This window comes from Balaenoptera physalus (assembly GCF_965194825.1).
Source record: "Balaenoptera physalus genome assembly, contig: HAP1_SCAFFOLD_1272, whole genome shotgun sequence".
Taxonomy (NCBI): Eukaryota; Metazoa; Chordata; class Mammalia; order Artiodactyla; family Balaenopteridae; genus Balaenoptera; species Balaenoptera physalus.
Window position 1 is genome coordinate 68887 of NW_028125524.1, and position 22962 is coordinate 91848.

Consider the following 22962-nt stretch of genomic DNA (forward strand, 5'->3'; position numbering starts at 1 on the left):
TCACAGGTGGGTGACAGCACCAAGCTCTCTCCCCATCCCAGGTGAGTGAGAGCCCCCATCTCTCTCCCCATCACAGGTGTGTGACAGCCCCCAGCTCTCTCCACATCACAGGTGAGTGACAGCCCCCAACTCTCTCCCCATCTCAGGTATCTGAGAGCCCCCAGGTCACTCCTCGTCACAGGTGCCTGACAGCCCCCACCTTTCTCCCCATCACAGGTATGAGTCAGCCCCCAACTGTCTCCACTTCACAGGTAACAGAAAGACACCAGCTGTCTGGGCATAACAGGTATGTGACAGACAGCAGCTTTCTCCACATCACAGTTGTGTGACAGCCCCCAGCTCGCTCCCCATCAGAGGTGTTTGACAGTCCCCATCACTCTTCCCATCACAGGTGTGTGACCGCCCCCAGCTCTCTCCCCGTCCCAGGTAAGTGACACCCCCCAGCTCTCTCCCTATTACAGGTGTGTGACAGCCCGGAGCTCTCTCCCCATCACAGGTGAGTGACAGCCCCCAACTCTCTCCCCATCACAGGTATGTGACACCCCTCAGCTCTCTCCCCATCAGAGGTGTGTGACAGCCCCCAGTTGTCTCAGCATTACAGGTATGTGGCAGTCCCCATCTCTCTCACCATTACAGGTGTGTGACAGCCCCCAGCTCTCTCGCCATCACAGGTGAGTGACAGACACCAGCGCTCTCCCTATCTGAGGTACGTGACAGCCCACAAGTGTCTTCGCATCACAGGTCCCTGACAGCCCCTAGCTCTCTCCACATCTCACATATGTTACAGTCCCCAGCTGTCTCCACAGCACAGGTATGTAACAGCCACCAGATGTCTACGCATCACAGGTATGTGACAACCCCCAGTTCTCTCCCCATCACAGGTGTGTGACAGCCCCTAGCTGTCTCAGCATTACAGGTATGTGACAGTCCCCATCCCTTTCCCCATCACAGGTTTGTGACTGCCCCCAGCTATCTCCGCATCACAGGTGCCTGACAGCCCCCAACTCTTTCTCCATCACAGGTAAGTGACAGCCCTAAGCTGTCTTGCTATCACAGGTATGTGACAGCTGCCAGCTCTTTCCCCATCACAGGTGTGTGACACCCCCAGCTCTCTCCCCATCACAGGTGAGTGACAGCTCCCAGCTCACTCGCCATCTCATGTATATGAGAGCCCCCAGCTGTCTCCGCATCACAGGTGAACGACAGCCCCCAACTCTCTCCCAATCACAGGTATGTGACAGCCCCCAGCTGTCTCCGCATCTCAGGTATGTGAAAGCCCCCAGCTCTCTCCACATCACAAGTGTTTAACGGTCCCAATCTCCCTCATACAGGTATGTGACAGCCCCCAGCGGTCTCCGCATCACAGGTGCCTGACAGCCCCCAGCTCTCTTCCCATCACAGGTATGTGACAGCCCCCAGCTCTCTCCATATCATAGGTGTTTGACAGTCCCCATCTCTCTCCCCATCACAGGTGAGTGACAGCCCCCAGCTCTCTCCCCATGATAGATATGTGACAACCCACGCTGTCTCCGCCTCACAGGTGCGTGACAGCCCCCAACTGTCTCCCCATTATAGGTATGTGATAGGACCCAGCTGTCTCCACATCACAGGTATGTGACAAGCCCGAGGTCTCTCCCCATCACAGGTGTGTGCCATCCCCAGCTCTCCCCATATCACAGGTGCGTGACAACGCCCAACTCTCTCCCCTTCACAGGTGGGTGACAGACCCCAGCTCTCTCCCCATCACAGGTGAGAGACAGCCCCCATCTCTCTCCCCATTACAGGTGAGTGACAGCCGCCAGCTCTCTCCACATCACAGGTATCTGAGAGCCCCCAGCTGTCTCTGCATCACAGGAGCCTGACAGGTCCCAACTCTCTCCCCATCACAGGTATGTGACATCCCCCAGCTGTCTCCACATCACTGGTGCCTGACAGCACCCAACTCTCTCCCCATCACAGGTATGTGACAGACCCCAGTATCTCCACATCACAGGTATGTGACAGCCACGACTTGTCTCCACATCACAAATATGTATGAGCCCCATCTCATTCCCCATCACAGGTATTTGACAGTCCCCATTCATCTCCCCTTAACAGGTGTGTGACAGACCACAGTATCTCTATATAACAGGTATGTGACAGCCACGACTTGTCTCCGCATCACAAATATGTGTGAGCCCCAGCTCATTCCCCATCACAGGTATTATACAGTCCCCATCCATCTCCCCTTAACAAGTGTGTGACAGCCCCCAGCTCTCTCGCCATCAAAGGTGAGTGACAGCCCCCAGCTCTCTCCCCATCACAGGTTAGTGAGAGACCCCAGTTGTCTCAGTATCACAGGTATGTGACTTTCCCCATCTCTCTCCCCATCACAGGTGAGTGACAGCCCCAAGCTCTCTCCACATCACTTTTGTGTGACAGCCCCCAGCACTCTCCCCATCACAGGTGTTTGACAGTCCCCATCTCTCTCCCCAACATAGGTGTGTGAATGTACCCAGCTCTCTCCTCATCACAGGTATATAACAGCCCCCATCTCTCTCCCCATCACAGGTGAGTGACAGCCCACAGCTATCTCCCGATCACTGGTATGTGACAGCCCCAGTTGTCTCCGCATCACAGGTGCGTGACAGCCCACAGCTCTCTCCCTATCACAGGTATATGACAGCCCCCAGCTCTCTCCCCATCACAGGTGATAGACAACCCCTATCTCTCCTCCCATCACAGGTGAGTAACAGCCCCCAGCTCTCTCCCCATCACAGGTATGTGACAGCCACCAGCTCTCTCCATATCATAGGTGTTTGACAGTCCCCATCTCTCTCCCCATCACAGGTGAGTGACAGCCCCCAGGTCTCTCCCCATGATAGATATGGGACAACCCACGCAGTCTCCACCTCACAGGTGCGTGAAAGCCCCCAACTGTCTCCCCATTATAGGTATGTGATAGACCCCAGCTGTCTCCACATCACAGGTATGTGACAAGCCCGAGGTCTCTCCCCATCACAGGTGTGTGCCGTCCCCAGCTCTCCCCATATCACAGGTGCGTGACAACGCCCAACTCTCTCCCCTTCATAGGTGGGTGACAGCCCCCAGCTCTCTCGCCATCAAAGGTGAGTGACAGGCCCCAGCTCTCTCCCCATCACAGGTTAGTGACAGCCCTCAGGTGTCTCAGCATCACAGGTATTTGACGGTCCCCAACTCTCTCCCCATCACAGGTGTGTGATAGACCCCAGATCTATCCCCATCACAAGTGAGAGACGTCCCCTGGCAGTCTCCCCATCACATATATGTGACAGCCCCCAGCTGTCTACACATCAAACGTGCATGACAGCCTCCAACTCTCTCCCCATCACAGGTATGTTACTGATGCCTGCTGTCTCCACAACACAGGTATGTGAGAGCCCCAGCACTCTCCACATCACAGGTGCGTGACAGCCCCCAGCTCTCTCTGCATCACAGGTATGTGAAAGAAACCAGCTGTCTCCGCATCACAGGTATCTGACAGTCCCCATCTCTTTCCCCATCACAGGTGTTTGACAGACCCCAGCGCTCTCCCCATTTCAGGTGAGTAAGAAATCCCAGCTCTCTCCCCATCACAGGTATCTGAGAGCCCCCATCTGTCCCCGCATCACAGGAGCCTAACAGCCCCCAACTCTCTACCCATCACAGGTATGTCACAACCGCCATTGTCTCCACAGCACAGGGATGTGACAACCACTAGCTGTCTCTGTATCATAGGTATGTGTGAGCCCCCAGCTCTCTCCCCATCACAGGTGTGTGACAACACCCAGCTGTCTCCACGTCACAAGACTGTGACAGCAACTACCTGACTCCACATTAAAGGTATGGAACTGGCCCCAGTACTTTCCCCATTAGAAGTGTTTGACAGTCCCCATCTCTTTCCCCTTCACAAGTGAGTGACAGCCCCAAGCTCCTTTCCCATCACAGATGTGTGACATCCCCCAGGTCTCTCCCCATCCCCGGTGAGTGACAGCCCCCAGCTCTCTCCTAATCACAACAGTGTGGCAGTCCACAACTGTCTTAGAATAACAAGCAAGTGACAATCCCCATCTCTCTCACCATCACAAGTGTGTGACAACCCCAAGCTCTCTCCACATCACAGGTGTGTGACATCCCCCAGCTCTCTCCCCATCACCGGTGAGTTACAGCCCCCAGCTCTCTCCCCATCACAGGTATGTGACAGCTCCCAGCTGTCACAGCATCACAGGTATGTGACACCCCTCAGCTGTCTCAGCATCACAGGTATTTGACAGTCCCCATATCTCTTCCCATCACAAGTGTGTCACAGCCACCAGCTCTCTCCCCATCACAGGTGAGTGACGGCCCCCAGCTGTCTCCCCGTGACATGTATGTGACAGACCCCAGCTGTCTCCGCATCAAAGGTGCCTGACAGTCCCCAACTCTCTCCCCATCACTGGAATGTTAACGCCCCCAGCTGTCTGCACATCACAGGTGTGTGAACGTCCCCAGGTGTCTCCATATCACAGGTGCGTGAAAGCCACCAGCTCTCTCCCTTTCACATGTGGGTGACAGCCCCAAGCTCTCTCCTGATCACAGGTGAGTGACAACCCCCAGGTCTCTCCCCATCAGAGGTATGTGACAGCCCCCACCTGTGTCCACATCACAGGTATGTGACAGCCCCCAGCTCTCTACCCATCAGAGCTATTTGACATTCCCCAGCTGTCACTGCATCACAGTTGCCTGACAGCCCCCAGCTTTCTCCCCATCACAGGTATGTGCCAGCCCCCAGCTGTCTCAGCATCACAGGTATGTGGCAGTCCCCATCTCTCTCCACATCACAGGTGTGTGACAGCCCTCAGCTCTCTCCCCATCACAGGTGAGTAACGGCCCCCGGCTGTCTCCCCATCACATGTATGTGACAGACCCCAGCTGTCTGCGCATCAAAGGTGCCTGACAGTCCCCAACTCTCTCCACATCACTGGTATGTTAACGCCCCCAGCTCTCTCCCTATCACAGGTGTGTGACCGTCCCCAGGTGTCTCCATATCACAGGTGAGTGACAATGTCCAGCTCTCTCCCATTCACAGGTGTGTGACAGCCACCAGCTTTCTCCCCATCACAGGTGAGTGACAGCCCCCAACTCTCTCCCCATCACAGGTGTGCGACAGACCCCTGCTGTCTCCCCATTACAGGTGAGTGGTAGGCCCCAGCTTTCTCCCCATCACAGGGATGTGACAGCCCCCAGCTGATTCCGCATCACAGGAGCCTGACAGCCCCCAACTTTCTCCCCATCACAGTTATGTGTCAACCCCAAGCTGTCTCCACATCACAGGTATGTGAAACACACCAGCTGTCTCCGCATCACAGGTATCTGACAGCCCCCAGGTCTTTCCCCATCACAGGTGTTTGACAGTCCCCATCTTTTTTCCCATCACAGTTGTGTGAAGCCCCCAGCTCTCTCCCCATCACAGGTGAGTGATAGGTCCCAGCTCTCTCCCCATCTCAGGTATGTGACAGCCCCCAGCTGTCTCTACATGACAAGTATGTGACAGCAACTGCCTGACATGGCATCACAGGTATGTAACTGACCCCAGCACCCTCACCATCAGAGGTGTTTGAGAGTCCCCATCTCTTTCCCGTTCACAAGTGAGTGAAAGCCCCAAGCTCCCTTCCCATCACAGGTGTGTGACATCCCCCAGCTCCCTCCCCATCCCCGGTGAGTGACAGCCCCCAGCTCTCTCCCAATCACAGCAGTGTGACAGCCCCCAGCTGTCCTAGAATTACAAGTAAATTACAATCCCCATCTCTCTCTCCATCACAGGTGTGTGACAACCCCAAGCTCTCTCCCCATCAGAGGTGTGTGACATCCCCCAGCTCTATCCCCATCACCAGTGAATTACAGCCCCCAGCTCTCTCCCCATCACTGGAATGTGACAGCCCCCAACTGTCTCCATATCACAGGTGCCTGACAAACCCCAAGTCTCTCCCCATCACAGGTATGTGACAGCCCCCACGTCTCTCACCATCACAAGTGTTTGATAGTCCGCATGTCTTTCCCCATCACAGGTGTGTGATAGCCGCCAGCTCTCTCCCCATTACAGGTTAGTCACAGTCCCCCGCTCACTCCCCAACACAGGTGTGTCAGTCCCCAACTCTCTCCCCATCAAAGGGGAGTGACAGTCCCCATCCCTTCTCCTTCACAGGTGTGTGACAGCCCCCAGCTCTCTCCCGATCACAGGAATGTGACAGCCCCCAGCTCTCTACACATCACAGGTATGTCACAACCGCCATTGTCTCCACAGCACAGGGATGTGACAACCACTAGCTCTCTCTGTATCATAGGTATGTGTGAGCCCCCAGCTCTCTCCCCATCACAGGTGTGTGACAACACCCAGCTGTCTCCACATCACAAGAATGTGACAGCAATTACCTGACTCCGCATTAAAGGTATGGAACTGGCCCCAGCACTTTCCCCATCAGAAGTGTTTGACAGTCCCCATCTCTTTCCCCTTCACAAGTGAGTGACAGCCCCAAGCTCCTTTCCCATCACAGGTGTGTGACATCCCCCTGGTCTCTCCCCATCCCCGGGGAGTGACAGCCCCCAGCTCTCTCCCAATCACAGCAGTGTGGCAGTCCACATCTGTCTTAGAATGACAAGCAAGTGACAATCCCCATCTCTCTCACCATCACAGGTGTGTGACAACCCCAAACTCTCTCCCCATCACAGGTGTGTGACATCCCCCAGCTCTCTCCCCATCACCGGTGAGTTACAGCCCCCAGCTCTCTCCCCATCACAGGTATGTGACAGCTCCCAGCTGTCACAGCATCACAGGTATGTGACACCCCTCAGCTGTCTCAGCATCACAGGTAAGTGAGTGTCCCCATCTCTCTCCCCATCACAGGTGTGTCACAGCCCCCAGCTCTCTCCCCATCACAGGTGAGTGACGGCCCCCAGCTGTCTCCCCATCACATGTATGTGACAGACCCCAGCTGTCTCCGCATCAAAAGTGCCTGAGAGTCCCCAACTCTCTCCACATCACTGGTATGTTAACGCCCCCAGCTGTCTGCACATCACAGGTGTGTGAACGTCCCCAGTTGTCTCCATATCACAGGTGCGTGAAAGCCCCCAGCTCTCTCCCTTTCACATGTGGGTGACAGCCCCAAGCTCTCTCCTGATCACAGGTGAGTGACAGCCCCCAGCTCTCTCCCCATCACAGGTATGTGACAGCCCCCACCTGTGTCCACATCACAGGTATGTGACAGTCCCCAGCTCTCTCCCCATCACAGGTGTTTGACAATTTTCATCTCTCTCCACATCACAGGTATGTGAGAGCCCCCAGTTGTCTCCCCATCACAGGTTTGTGACAGTCCCCATCTCTCCCTCCATCACAGGTGTGTGACAGTCCCCAGCTCTCCCTCCATCACAGGTGTGTGACCGTCCCCATCTATCTCCATATCACAGGTGCGTGACTACGCCCAGCTCTCTCCCCTTCACAGGTGGGTGACAGCCCCAAGCTCTCTCCTGATCACAGGTGAGTGACAGCCCCCAGCTCTCTCCCCATCACAGGTGACTGATATCCCCCATCTCTCTTCCCATCTCAGGTGAGTAACCGCCCTCAACTCTCTCCCCATCATAGGTATGTGAAAGCCCCCAACTGTAACAGCATCACAGGTGTTTTACAGTCCCCATCTCTCTCCCCATCACAGGTGTGTGATAGCCCCAAACTGTCTCCCCATTACAGGTGAGTGACGGCTCCAAGCTCTCTCCGAATTACAGGTATATGATAGCCCCCAGCAGTCTTCACATCACAGGTATGTGACAACGCCAAGCTCTCTCCCCATCACAGGTGTGTTACCTTCCCCAGTTGTCTCCATATCAGAGGTGCGTGAAAGCCCCCAGCTCTCTTCCCTTCACCGGTGGGTGAGAGCCCCAAGCTCTCTCCTTATCACAGGTGAGAACAAGCCCCCAGCTCTCTCCCCATCACAGGTGTTTGATATTCCCCATCTCTCTCCCTATCACAGGTGTGTGACAGCCCCCAGCTCTCTCCCCATCACAGGTATGTGACAGCTCCCAGCTGTCACTGCATCAAAGGTATTTGACAGCCCCCAGCTGTCTCAGCAAAACAGGTATGTTTCAGTCCCCATCACTCTCCCCATCACAGGTGTGTCACAGCCCCCAGCTCTCTCCCCATCACAGGTGAGTGACGGCCCCCAGCTTTCTCCCCATCACATGTATGTGACAGCCCCCAGCTGTCTCCGCATCAAAGGTGCCTGACAGCCCCCAACTCTCTCCGCATCACTGGTATGTTAACGCCCCCAGCTGTCTGCACATCACAGGTGTGTGACCGTCCCCAGTTATCTCCATATCACAGGTGCGTGAAAGCCCCCAGCTCTCTCCCCTTCACATGTGGGTGACAGCCCCAAGCTCTCTCCTGATCACAGGTGAGTGACAGACCCCAGCTCTCTCCCCATCACAGGTATGTGACAGCCCCCACCTGTGTCCACATCACAGGTATGTGACAGCCCCCAGCTCTCTCCCCATCACAGGTGTTTGACATTCATCATCTCTCTCCCCATCACAGGTGTGTGACAGACCCCAGCTCTCTACCCATCAGAGCTATTTGACATTCCCCAGCTGTCACTGCATCACAGTTGCCTGACAGCCCCCAGCTTTCTCCCCATCACAGGCATGTGACAGCCCCCAGCTGTCTCAGGATCACAGGTATGTGGCAGTCCCCATCTCTCTCCGCATCACAGGTGTGTGACAGCCCTCAGCTCTCTCCCCATCACAGGTGAGTAACGGCCCTCGGCTGTCTCCCCATCACATGTATGTGACAGACCACAGCTGTCTGCGCATCAAAGGTGCCTGACAGTCCCCAACTCTCTCCACATCACTGGTATGTTAACGCCCCCAGCTCTCTCCCTATCACAGTTGTGTGACCGTCCCCAGGTGTCTCCATATCACAGGTGAGTGACAATGTCCAGCTCTCTCCCATTCACAGGTGTGTGACAGCCACCAGCTTTCTCCCCATCACAGGTGAGTGACAGCCCCCAGCTCTCTCCCCATCACAGGTATCTGAGAGCCCCCATCCGTCTCCGCATCACAGGAGCCAAACATCCCCCACCTCTCTCCCCATCACATGTATGTCACAACGCCCATTGTCTCCACATCACCGGTATGTGGCAACCACTAGCTGTCTACACATCACAGGTATGTGTGAGCCCCAGCTCTCTCCCCATCACAGGTGAGTGACAACCCCCAGCTCTCTCCCCATCACAGGAGTGTGACAGACCCCTGCTGTCTCCCCATCACAGGTGAGTGGTAGGCGCCAGCTTTCTCCCCATCACAGGTATGTGACAGCCCCCAGCTGATTCCGCATCACAGGAGCCTGACAGCCCCCAACTTTCTCCCCATCACAGTTGTGTGTCAACCCCAAGCTGTCTCCACATCACAGGTATGTGAAACACACCAGCTGTCTCCGCATCACAGGTATCTGACAGCCCCCAGGTCTCTCCCCATCACAGGTGTTTGACAGTCCCCATCTTTTTTCCCATCACAGGTGTGTGACATCCCCCAGCTGTCTCCCCATCCCTGGTGAGTGACAGCCCCCAGCTGTCTACCCATCACAGGTGTGTGAAGCCCCAGCTCTCTCCCCATCACAGGTGAGTGATAGGTCCCAGCTCTCTCCCCATCTCAGGTATGTGACAGCCCCCAGCTGTCTCTACATCACAAGTATGTGACAGCAACTGCCTGACTCGGCATCACAGGTATGTAACTGACCCCAGCACTCTCACCATCAGAGGTGTTTGACAGTCCCCATCTCTTTCCCGTTCACAAGTGAGTGAAAGCCCCAAGCTCCCTTCCCATCACAGGTGTGTGACATCCCCCAGCTCTCTCCCCATCCCCGGTGAGTGACAGCCCCCAGCTCTCTCCCAATCACAGCAGTGTGACAGCCCCCAGCTGTCCTAGAATTACAAGTAAATTACAATCCCCATCTCTCTCTCCATCACAGGTGTGTGACAACCCCAAGCTCTCTCCCCATCAGAGGTGTGTGACATCCCCCAGCTCTATCCCCATCACCAGTGAATTACAGCCCCCAGCTCTCTCCCCATCACAGGTGTGTGACAGCCCCCAGATCTCTACCCATCAGAGCTATTTGACATCCCCCAGCTGTCACTGCATCACAGTTGTCTGACAGCCCCCAGCTTTCTCCCCATCACAGGCATGTGACAGTCCCCTGCTTTCTCAGCATCACAGGTATGTGGCAGTCCCCATCTCTCTCCACATCACAGGTGTGTGACAGCCCTCAGCTCTCTCCCCATCTCAGGTGAGTAACGGCCTCCGGCTGTCTCCCCATCACATGTATGTGACAGCCCCCAGCTGTCTCCGCATTAAAGGTGCCTGACAACCCCTCAACTCTCTCCCCATCACAAGTATGTTACAGCCGACAACTGTCTCCACATCACAGGTATGTGACAGCCACCAGGTCTCTCCCCATCGCAGGTATGTGATAGCCCCCAGCTCTCTCCCCCTTATACGTATGTGACAGCCCACAGCTGTCTCCACATCACAGGTATGTGACAACGCAAAGCTCTCTCCCCATCACATTTGTGTGACCGTCCCCAGCTGTCTCCATATCACAGGGGTGTGAAAGGCCCCCGCTCTCTCCCCTTCACAGGTGGGTGACAGCCCCCAGCTCTAGCCCCATCAAAATTGATTGACAGACCACATCTCTTTCCACATCACAAGTGAGTGACAGCCCCAAGCTCTCTCCCCATCACAGGTGAGTGATGGCCCCCAGCTGTCTCCCCATCACAGGTATGTGACAGCCCCCAGCTCTCTCTGCATCACAGGTATGTGAAAGAAACCAGCTGTCTCCGCATCACAGGTATCTGACAGTCCCCATCTCTTTCCCCATCACAGGTGTTTGACAGAACCCAGCTCTCTCCCCATTTCAGGTGAGAAAGAAATCCCAGCTCTCTCCCCATTTCAGGTATCTGAGAGCCCCCATCTGTCCCCGTATCACAGGAGCCTAACAGCCCCCAACTCTCTAGCCATCACAGGTATGTCACAACCGCCATTGTCTCCACAGCACAGGGATGTGACAACCACTAGCTGTGTCTGTATCATAGGTATGTGTGAGCCCCCAGCTCTCTCCCCATCACAGGTGTGTGACAACACCCAGCTGTCTCCACATCACAAGAATGTGACAGCAACTACCTGACTCCGCATTAAAGGTATGGAACTGGCCCCAGCACTTTCCCCATCAGAAGTGTTTGACAGTCCCCATCTCTTTCCCCTTCACAAGTGAGTGACAGCCCCAAGCTCCTTTCCCATCACAGGTGTGTGACATCCCCCTGGTCTCTCCCCATCCCCGGGGAGTGACAGCCCCCAGCTCTCTCCCAATCACAGCAGTGTGGCAGTCCACATCTGTCTTAGAATGACAAGCAAGTGACAATCCCCATCTCTCTCACCATCACAGGTGTGTGACAACCCCAAACTCTCTCCCCATCACAGGTGTGTGACATCCCCCAGCTCTCTCCCCATCACCGGTGAGTTACAGCCCCCAGCTCTCTCCCCATCACAGGTATGTGACAGCTCCCAGCTGTCACAGCATCACAGGTATGTGACACCCCTCAGCTGTCTCAGCATCACAGGTAAGTGAGTGTCCCCATCTCTCTCCCCATCACAGGTGTGTCACAGCCCCCAGCTCTCTCCCCATCACAGGTATGTGACAGCCCCCACCTGTGTCCACATCACAGGTATGTGACAGTCCCCAGCTCTCTCCCCATCACAGGTGTTTGACAATTTTCATCTCTCTCCCCATCACAGGTATGTGAGAGCCCCCAGTTGTCTCCACATCACAGGTTTGTGACAGACCCCAGCTCTCTCCCCATCACAGGTGTTTGACAGTCCCCATCTCTCCCTCCATCACAGGTGTGTGACAGTCCCCAGCTCTCCCTCCATCACAGGTGTGTGACCGTCCCCATCTATCTCCATATCACAGGTGCGTGACTACGCTCAGCTCTCTCCCCTTCACAGGTGGGTGACAGCCCCAAGCTCTCTCCTGATCACAGGTGAGTGACAGCCCCCAGCTCTCTCCCCATCACAGGTGACTGATATCCCCCATCTCTCTTCCCATCTCAGGTGAGTAACCGCCCTCAACTCTCTCCCCATCATAGGTATGTGAAAGCCCCCAACTGTAACAGCATCACAGGTGTTTTACAGTCCCCATCTCTCTCCCCATCACAGGTGTGTGATAGCCCCAAACTGTCTCCCCATTACAGGTGAGTGACGGCTCCAAGCTCTCTCCAAATTTCAGGTATATGATAGCCCCCAGCAGTCTTCACATCACAGGTATGTGACAACGCCAAGCTCTCTCCCCATCACAGGTGTGTTACCTTCCCCAGTTGTCTCCATATCAGAGGTGCGTGAAAGCCCCCAGCTCTCTTCCCTTCACCGGTGGGTGAGAGCCCCAAGCTCTCTCCTTATCACAGGTGAGAACAAGCCCCCAGCTCTCTCCCCATCACAGGTGTTTGATATTCCCCATCTCTCTCCCTATCACAGGTGTGTGACAGCCCCCAGCTCTCTCCCCATCACAGGTATGTGACAGCTCCCAGCTGTCACTGCATCAAAGGTATTTGACAGCCCCCAGCTGTCTCAGCAAAACAGGTATGTTTCAGTCCCCATCACTCTCCCCATCACAGGTGTGTCACAGCCCCCAGCTCTCTCCCCATCACAGGTGAGTGACGGCCCCCAGCTTTCTCCCCATCACATGTATGTGACAGCCCCCAGCTGTCTCCGCATCAAAGGTGCCTGACAGCCCCCAACTCTCTCCGCATCACTGGTATGTTAACGCCCCCAGCTGTCTGCACATCACAGGTGTGTGACCGTCCCCAGTTATCTCCATATCACAGGTGCGTGAAAGCCCCCAGCTCTCTCCCCTTCACATGTGTGTGACAGCCCCAAGCTCTCTCCTGATCACAGGTGAGTGACAGACCCCAGCTCTCTCCCCATCACAGGTATGTGACAGCCCCCACCTGTGTCCACATCACAGGTATGTGACAGACCCCAACTCTCTCCCCATCACAGGTGTTTGACATTCATCATCTCTCTCCCCATCACAGGTGTGTGACAGCCCCCAGCTCTCTACCCATCAGAGCTATTTGACATTCCCCAGCTGTCACTGCATCACAGTTGCCTGACAGCCCCCAGCTTTCTCCCCATCACAGGCATGTGACAGCCCCCAGCTGTCTCAGGATCACAGGTATGTGGCAGTCCCCATCTCTCTCCGCATCACAGGTGTGTGACAGCCCTCAGCTCTCTCCCCATCACAGGTGAGTAACGGCCCTCGGCTGTCTCCCCATCACATGTATGTGACAGACCGCAGCTGTCTGCGCATCAAAGGTGCCTGACAGTCCCCAACTCTCTCCACATCACTGGTATGTTAACGCCCCCAGCTCTCTCCCTATCACAGTTGTGTGACCGTCCCCAGGTGTCTCCATATCACAGGTGAGTGACAATGTCCAGCTCTCTCCCATTCACAGGTGTGTGACAGCCACCAGCTTTCTCCCCATCACAGGTGAGTGACAGCCCCCAGCTCTCTCCCCATCACAGGTATCTGAGAGCCCCCATCCGTCTCCGCATCACAGGAGCCAAACATCCCCCACCTCTCTCCCCATCACATGTATGTCACAACGCCCATTGTCTCCACATCACCGGTATGTGGCAACCACTAGCTGTCTACACATCACAGGTATGTGTGAGCCCCAGCTCTCTCCCCATCACAGGTGAGTGACAACCCCCAGCTCTCTCCCCATCACAGGAGTGTGACAGACCCCTGCTGTCTCCCCATCACAGGTGAGTGGTAGGCGCCAGCTTTCTCCCCATCACAGGTATGTGACAGCCCCCAGCTGATTCCGCATCACAGGAGCCTGACAGCCCCCAACTTTCTCCCCATCACAGTTGTGTGTCAACCCCAAGCTGTCTCCACATCACAGGTATGTGAAACACACCAGCTGTCTCCGCATCACAGGTATCTGACAGCCCCCAGGTCTCTCCCCATCACAGGTGTTTGACAGTCCCCATCTTTTTTCCCATCACAGGTGTGTGACATCCCCCAGCTGTCTCCCCATCCCCGGTGAGTGACAGCCCCCAGCTGTCTACCCATCACAGGTGTGTGAAGCCCCAGCTCTCTCCCCATCACAGGTGAGTGATAGGTCCCAGCTCTCTCCCCATCTCAGGTATGTGACAGCCCCCAGCTGTCTCTACATCACAAGTATGTGACAGCAACTGCCTGACTCGGCATCACAGGTATGTAACTGACCCCAGCACTCTCACCATCAGAGGTGTTTGACAGTCCCCATCTCTTTCCCGTTCACAAGTGAGTGAAAGCCCCAAGCTCTCTTCCCATCACAGGTGTGTGACATCCCCCAGCTCTCTCCCCATCCCCGGTGAGTGACAGCCCCCAGCTCTCTCCCAATCACAGCAGTGTGACAGCCCCCAGCTGTCCTAGAATTACAAGTAAATTACAATCCCCATCTCTCTCTCCATCACAGGTGTGTGACAACCCCAAGCTCTCTCCCCATCAGAGGTGTGTGACATCCCCCAGCTCTATCCCCATCACCAGTGAATTACAGCCCCCAGCTCTCTCCCCATCACAGGTGTGTGACAGCCCCCAGATCTCTACCCATCAGAGCTATTTGACATCCCCCAGCTGTCACTGCATCACAGTTGTCTGACAGCCCCCAGCTTTCTCCCCATCACAGGCATGTGACAGCCCCCTGCTTTCTCAGCATCACAGGTATGTGGCAGTCCCCATCTCTCTCCACATCACAGGTGTGTGACAGCCCTCAGCTCTCTCCCCATCTCAGGTGAGTAACGGCCTCCGGCTGTCTCCCCATCACATGTATGTGACAGCCCCCAGCTGTCTCCGCATTAAAGGTGCCTGACAACCCCTCAACTCTCTCCCCATCACAAGTATGTTACAGCCGACAACTGTCTCCACATCACAGGTATGTGACAGCCACCAGGTCTCTCCCCATCGCAGGTATGTGATAGCCCCCAGCTCTCTCCCCCTTATACGTATGTGACAGCCCACAGCTGTCTCCACATCACAGGTATGTGACAACGCAAAGCTCTCTCCCCATCACATTTGTGTGACCGTCCCCAGCTGTCTCCATATCACAGGGGTGTGAAAGGCCCCCGCTCTCTCCCCTTCACAGGTGGGTGACAGCCCCCAGCTCTAGCCCCATCAAAATTGATTGACAGACCACATCTCTTTCCACATCACAAGTGAGTGACAGCCCCAAGCTCTCTCCCCATCACAGGTGAGTGATGGCCCCCAGCTGTCTTCCCATCACAGGTATGTGACAGGCCCCAGCTCTCTCTGCATCACAGGTATGTGAAAGAAACCAGCTGTCTCCGCATCACAGGTATCTGACAGTCCCCATCTCTTTCCCCATCACAGGTGTTTGACAGACCCCAGCTCTCTCCCCATTTCAGGTGAGAAAGAAATCCCAGCTCTCTCCCCATTCCAGGTATCTGAGAGCCCCCATCTGTCCCCGTATCACAGGAGCCTAACAGCCCCCAACTCTCTAGCCATCACAGGTATGTCACAACCGCCATTGTCTCCACAGCACAGGGATGTGACAACGACTAGCTGTCTCTGTATCATAGGTATGTGTGAGCCCCCAGCTCTCTCCCCATCACAGGTGTGTGACAACACCCAGCTGTCTCCACATCACAAGAATGTGACAGCAACTACCTGACTCCGCATTAAAGGTATGGAACTGGCCCCAGCACTTTCCCCATCAGAAGTGTTTGACAGTCCCCATCTCTTTCCCCTTCACAAGTGAGTGACAGCCCCAAGCTCCTTTCCCATCACAGGTGTGGGACATCCCCCTGGTCTCTCCCCATCCCCGGTGAGTGACAGCCCCCAGCTCTCTCCCAATCAGAGCAGTGTGGCAGTCCACATCTGTCTTAGAATGACAAGCAAGTGACAATCCACATCTCTCTCACCATCACAGGTGTGTGACCACCCCAAACTCTCTCCCCATCACAGGTGTGTGACATCCCCCAGCTCTCTCCCCATCACCGGTGAGTTACAGCCCCCAGCTCTCTCCCCATCACAGGTATGTGACAGCTCCCAGCTGTCACAGCATCACAGGTATGTGACACCCCTCAGCTGTCTCAGCATCACAGGTATGTGAGTGTCCCCATCTCTCTCCCCATCACAGGTGTGTCACAGCCCCCAGATCTCTCCCCATCACAGGTGTGTGACGGCCCCCAGCTGCCTCCCCATCACATGTATGTGACAGACCCCAGCTGTCTCCGCATCAAAGGTGCCTGAGAGTCCCCAACTCTCTCCACATCACTGGTATGTTAACGCCCCCAGCTGTCTGCACATCACAGGTGTGTGAACGTCCCCAGTTGTCTCCATATCACAGGTGCGTGAAAGCCCCCAGCTCTCTCCCTTTCACATGTGGGTGACAGCCCCAAGCTCTCTCCTGATCACAGGTGAGTGACAGCCCCCAGCTCTCTCCCCATCACAGGTATGTGACAGCCCCCACCTGTGTCCACATCACAGGTATGTGACAGTCCCCAGCTCTCTCCCCATCACAGGTGTTTGACAATTTTCATCTCTCTCCCCATCACAGGTATGTGAGAGCCCCCAGTTGTCTCCACATCACAGGTTTGTGACAGACCCCAGCTCTCTCCCCATCACAGGTGTTTGACAGTCCCCATCTCTCCCTCCATCACAGGTGTGTGACAGTCCCCAGCTCTCCCTCCATCACAGGTGTGTGACCGTCCCCATTTATCTCCATATCACAGGTGCGTGACTACGCCCAGCTCTCTCCCCTTCACAGGTGGGTGACAGCCCCAAGCTCTCTCCTGATCACAGGTGAGTGACAGCCCCCAGCTCTCTCCCCATCACAGGTGACTGATATCCCCCATCTCTCTTCCCATCTCAGGTGAGTAACCGCCCTCAACTCTCTCCCCATCATAGGTATGTGAAAGCCCCCAACTGTAACAGCATCACAGGTGTTTTACAGTCCCCATCTCTCTCCCCATCACAGGTGTGTGATAGCCCCAAACTGTCTCCCCATTACAGGTGAGTGACGGCTCCAAGCTCTCTCCGAATTACAGGTATATGATAGCCCCCAGCAGTCTTCACATCACAGGTATGTGACAACGCCAAGCTCTCTCCCCATCACAGGTGTGTTACCTTCCCCAGTTGTCTCCATATCAGAGGTGCGTGAAAGCCCCCAGCTCTCTTCCCTTCACCGGTGGGTGAGAGCCCCAAGCTCTCTCCTTATCACAGGTGAGAACAAGCCCCCAGCTCTCTCCCCATCACAGGTGTTTGATATTCCCCATCTCTCTCCCTATCACAGGTGTGTGACAGCCCCCAGCTCTCTCCCCATCACAGGTATGTGACAGCTCCCAGCTGTCACTGCATCAAAGGTATTTGACAGCCCCCAGCTGTCTCAGCAAAACAGGTATGTTTCAGTCCCCATCACTCTCCCATCACAGGTGTGTCACAGCCCCCAGCTCTCTCCCCATCACAGGTGAGTGACGGCCCCCAGCTTTCTCCCCATCACATGTATGTGACAGCCCCCAGCTGTCTCCGCATCAAAGGTGCCTGACAGCCCCCAACTCTCTCCGCATCACTGGTATGTTAACGCCCCCAGCTGTCTGCACATCACAGGTGTGTGACCGTCCCCAGTTATCTCCATATCACAGGTGCGTGAAAGCCCCCAGCTCTCTCCCCTTCACATGTGGGTGACAGCCCCAAGCTCTCTCCTGATCACAGGTGAGTGACAGACCCCAGCTCTCTCCCCATCACAGGTATGTGACAGCCCCCACCTGTGTCCACATCACAGGTATGTGACAGCCCCCAGCTCTCTCCCCATCACAGGTGTTTGACATTCATCACCTCTCTCCCCATCACAGGTGTGTGACAGACCCCAGCTCTCTACCCATCAGAGCTATTTGACATTCCCCAGCTGTCACTGCATCACAGTTGCCTGACAGCCCCCAGCTTTCTCCCCATCACAGGTATGTGACAGCCCCAGCTGTCTCAGGATCACAGGTATGTGGCAGTCCCCATCTCTCTCCGCATCACAGGTGTGTGACAGCCCTCAGCTCTCTCCCCATCACAGGTGAGTAACGGCCCTCGGCTGTCTCCCCATCACATGTATGTGACAGACCGCAGCTGTCTGCGCATCAAAGGTGCCTGACAGTCCCCAACTCTCTCCACATCACTGGTATGTTAACGCCCCCAGCTCTCTCCCTATCACAGTTGTGTGACCGTCCCCAGGTGTCTCCATATCACAGGTGAGTGACAATGTCCAGCTCTCTCCCATTCACAGGTGTGTGACAGCCACCAGCTTTCTCCCCATCACAGGTGAGTGACAGCCCCCAGCTCTCTCCCCATCACAGGTATCTGAGAGCCCCCATCCGTCTCCGCATCACAGGAGCCAAACATCCCCCACCTCTCTCCCCATCACATGTATGTCACAACGCCCATTGTCTCCACATCACCGGTATGTGGCAACCACTAGCTGTCTACACATCACAGGTATGTGTGAGCCCCAGCTCTCTCCCCATCACAGGTGAGTGACAACCCCCAGCTCTCTCCCCATCACAGGAGTGTGACAGACCCCTGCTGTCTCCCCATCACAGGTGAGTGGTAGGCGCCAGCTTTCTCCCCATCACAGGTATGTGACAGCCCCCAGCTGATTCCGCATCACAGGAGCCTGACAGCCCCCAACTTTCTCCCCATCACAGTTGTGTGTCAACCCCAAGCTGTCTCCACATCACAGGTATGTGAAACACACCAGCTGTCTCCGCATCACAGGTATCTGACAGCCCCCAGGTCTCTCCCCATCACAGGTGTTTGACAGTCCCCATCTTTTTTCCCATCACAGGTGTGTGACATCCCCCAGCTGTCTCCCCATCCCCGGTGAGTGACAGCCCCCAGCTGTCTACCCATCACAGGTGTGTGAAGCCCCAGCTCTCTCCCCATCACAGGTGAGTGATAGGTCCCAGCTCTCTCCCCATCTCAGGTATGTGACAGCCCCCAGCTGTCTCTACATCACAAGTATGTGACAGCAACTGCCTGACTCGGCATCACAGGTATGTAACTGACCCCAGCACCCTCACCATCAGAGGTGTTTGACAGTCCCCATCTCTTTCCCGTTCACAAGTGAGTGAAAGCCCCAAGCTCCCTTCCCATCACAGGTGTGTGACATCCCCCAGCTCTCTCCCCATCCCCGGTGAGTGACAGCCCCCAGCTCTCTCCCAATCACAGCAGTGTGACAGCCCCCAGCTGTCCTAGAATTACAAGTAAATTACAATCCCCATCTCTCTCTCCATCACAGGTGTGTGACAACCCCAAGCTCTCTCCCCATCAGAGGTGTGTGACATCCCCCAGCTCTATCCCCATCACCAGTGAATTACAGCCCCCAGCTCTCTCCCCATCACAGGTGTGTGACAGCCCCCAGATCTCTACCCATCAGAGCTATTTGACATCCCCCAGCTGTCACTGCATCACAGTTGTCTGACAGCCCCCAGCTTTCTCCCCATCACAGGCATGTGACAGCCCCCTGCTTTCTCAGCATCACAGGTATGTGGCAGTCCCCATCTCTCTCCACATCACAGGTGTGTGACAGCCCTCAGCTCTCTCCCCATCTCAGGTGAGTAACGGCCTCCGGCTGTCTCCCCATCACATGTATGCGACAGCCCCCAGCTGTCTCCGCATTAAAGGTGCCTGACAACCCCTCAACTCTCTCCCCATCACAAGTATGTTACAGCCGACAACTGTCTCCACATCACAGGTATGTGACAGCCACCAGGTCTCTCCCCATCGCAGGTATGTGATAGCCCCCAGCTCTCTCCCCGTTATACGTATGTGACAGCCCCCAGCTGTCTCCACATCACAGGTATGTGACAACGCAAAGCTCTCTCCCCATCACATTTGTGTGACCGTCCCCAGCTGTCTCCATATCACAGGGGTGTGAAAGGCCCCCGCTCTCTCCCCTTCACAGGTGGGTGACAGCCCCCAGCTCTAGCCCCATCAAAATTGATTGACAGACCCCATCTCTTTCCACATCACAAGTGAGTGACAGCCCCAAGCTCTCTCCCCATCACAGGTGAGTGATGGCCCCCAGCTGTCTCCCCATCACAGGTATGTGACAGGCCCCAGCTCTCTCTGCATCACAGGTATGTGAAAGAAACCAGCTGTCTCCGCATCACAGGTATCTGACAGTCCCCATCTCTTTCCCCATCACAGGTGTTTGACAGACCCCAGCTCTCTCCCCATTTCAGGTGAGAAAGAAATCCCAGCTCTCTCCCCATTCCAGGTATCTGAGAGCCCACATCTGTCCCCATATCACAGGAGCCTAACAGCCCCCAACTCTCTAGCCATCACAGGTATGTCACAACCGCCATTGTCTCCACAGCACAGGGATGTGACAACCACTAGCTGTCTCTGTATCATAGGTATGTGTGAGCCCCCAGCTCTCTCCCCATCACAGGTGTGTGACAACACCCAGCTGTCTCCACATCACAAGAATGTGACAGCAACTACCTGACTCCGCATTAAAGGTATGGAACTGGCCCCAGCACTTTCCCCATCAGAAGTGTTTGACAGTCCCCATCTCTTTCCCCTTCACGAGTGAGTGACAGCCCCAAGCTCCTTTCCCATCACAGGTGTGTGACATCCCCCTGGTCTCTCCCCATCCCCGGTGAGTGACAGCCCCAGCTCTCTCCCAATCACAGCAGTGTGGCAGTCCACATCTGTCTTAGAATGACAAGCAAGTGACAATCCCCATCTCTCTCACCATCACAGGTGTGTGACAACCCCAAACTCTCTCCCCATCACAGGTGTGTGACATCCCCCAGCTCTCTCCCCATCACCGGTGAGTTACAGCCCCCAGCTCTCTCCCCATCACAGGTATGTGACAGCTCCCAGCTGTCACAGCATCACAGGTATGTGACACCCCTCAGCTGTCTCAGCATCACAGGTATGTGAGTGTCCCCATCTCTCTCCCCATCACAGGTGTGTCACAGCCCCCAGCTCTCTCCCCATCACAGGTGAGTGACGGCCCCCAGCTGTCTCCCCATCACATGTATGTGACAGACCCCAGCTGTCTCCGCATCAAAGGTGCCTGAGAGTCCCCAACTCTCTCCACATCACTGGTATGTTAACGCCCCCAGCTGTCTGCACATCACAGGTGTGTGAACGTCCCCAGTTGTCTCCATATCACAGGTGCGTGAAAGCCCCCAGCTCTCTCCCTTTCACATGTGGGTGACAGCCCCAAGCTCTCTCCTGATCACAGGTGAGTGACAGCCCCCAGTTCTCTCCCCATCACAGGTATGTGACAGCCCCCACCTGTGTCCACATCACAGGTATGTGACAGTCCCCAGCTCTCTCCCCATCACAGGTGTTTGACAATTTTCATCTCTCTCCCCATCACAGGTATGTGAGAGCCCCCAGTTGTCTCCACATCACAGGTTTGTGACAGACCCCAGCTCTCTCCCCATCACAGGTGTTTGACAGTCCCCATCTCTCCCTCCATCACAGGTGTGTGACAGTCCCCAGCTCTCCCTCCATCACAGGTGTGTGACCGTCCCCATCTATCTCCATATCACAGGTGCGTGACTACGCCCAGCTCTCTCCCCTTCACATGTGGGTGACAGCCCCAAGCTCTCTCCTGATCACAGGTGAGTGACGGCCCCCAGCTGTCTCCCCATCACATGTATGTGACAGACCCCAGCTGTCTCCGCATCAAAGGTGCCTGAGAGTCCCCAACTCTCTCCACATCACTGGTATGTTAACGCCCCCAGCTGTCTGCACATCACAGGTGTGTGAACGTCCCCAGTTGTCTCCATATCACAGGTGCGTGAAAGCCCCCAGCTCTCTCCCTTTCACATGTGGGTGACAGCCCCAAGCTCTCTCCTGATCACAGGTGAGTGACAGCCCCCAGCTCTCTCCCCATCACAGGTGACTGATATCCCCCATCTCTCTTCCCATCTCAGGTGAGTAACCGCCCTCAACTCTCTCCCCATCATAGGTATGTGAAAGCCCCCAACTGTAACAGCATCACAGGTGTTTTACAGTCCCCATCTCTCTCCCCATCACAGGTGTGTGATAGCCCCAAACTGTCTCCCCATTACAGGTGAGTGACGGCTCCAAGCTCTCTCCGAATTACAGGTATATGATAGCCCCCAGCAGTCTTCACATCACAGGTATGTGACAACGCCAAGCTCTCTCCCCATCACAGGTGTGTTACCTTCCCCAGTTGTCTCCATATCAGAGGTGCGTGAAAGCCCCCAGCTCTCTTCCCTTCACCGGTGGGTGAGAGCCCCAAGCTCTCTCCTTATCACAGGTGAGAACAAGCCCCCAGCTCTCTCCCCATCACAGGTGTTTGATATTCCCCATCTCTCTCCCTATCACAGGTGTGTGACAGCCCCCAGCTCTCTCCCCATCACAGGTATGTGACAGCTCCCAGCTGTCACTGCATCAAAGGTATTTGACAGCCCCCAGCTGTCTCAGCAAAACAGGTATGTTTCAGTCCCCATCACTCTCCCCATCACAGGTGTGTCACAGCCCCCAGCTCTCTCCCCATCACAGGTGAGTGACGTCCCCCAGCTTTCTCCCCATCACATGTATGTGACAGCCCCCAGCTGTCTCCGCATCAGAGGTGCCTGACAGCCCCCAACTCTCTCCGCATCACTGGTATGTTAACGCCCCCAGCTGTCTGCACATCACAGGTGTGTGACCGTCCCCAGTTATCTCCATATCACAGGTGCGTGAAAGCCCCCAGCTCTCTCCCCTTCACATGTGGGTGACAGCCCCAAGCTCTCTCCTGATCACAGGTGAGTGACAGACCCCAGCTCTCTCCCCATCACAGGTATGTGACAGCCCCCACCTGTGTCCACATCACAGGTATGTGACAGCCCCCAGCTCTCTCCCCATCA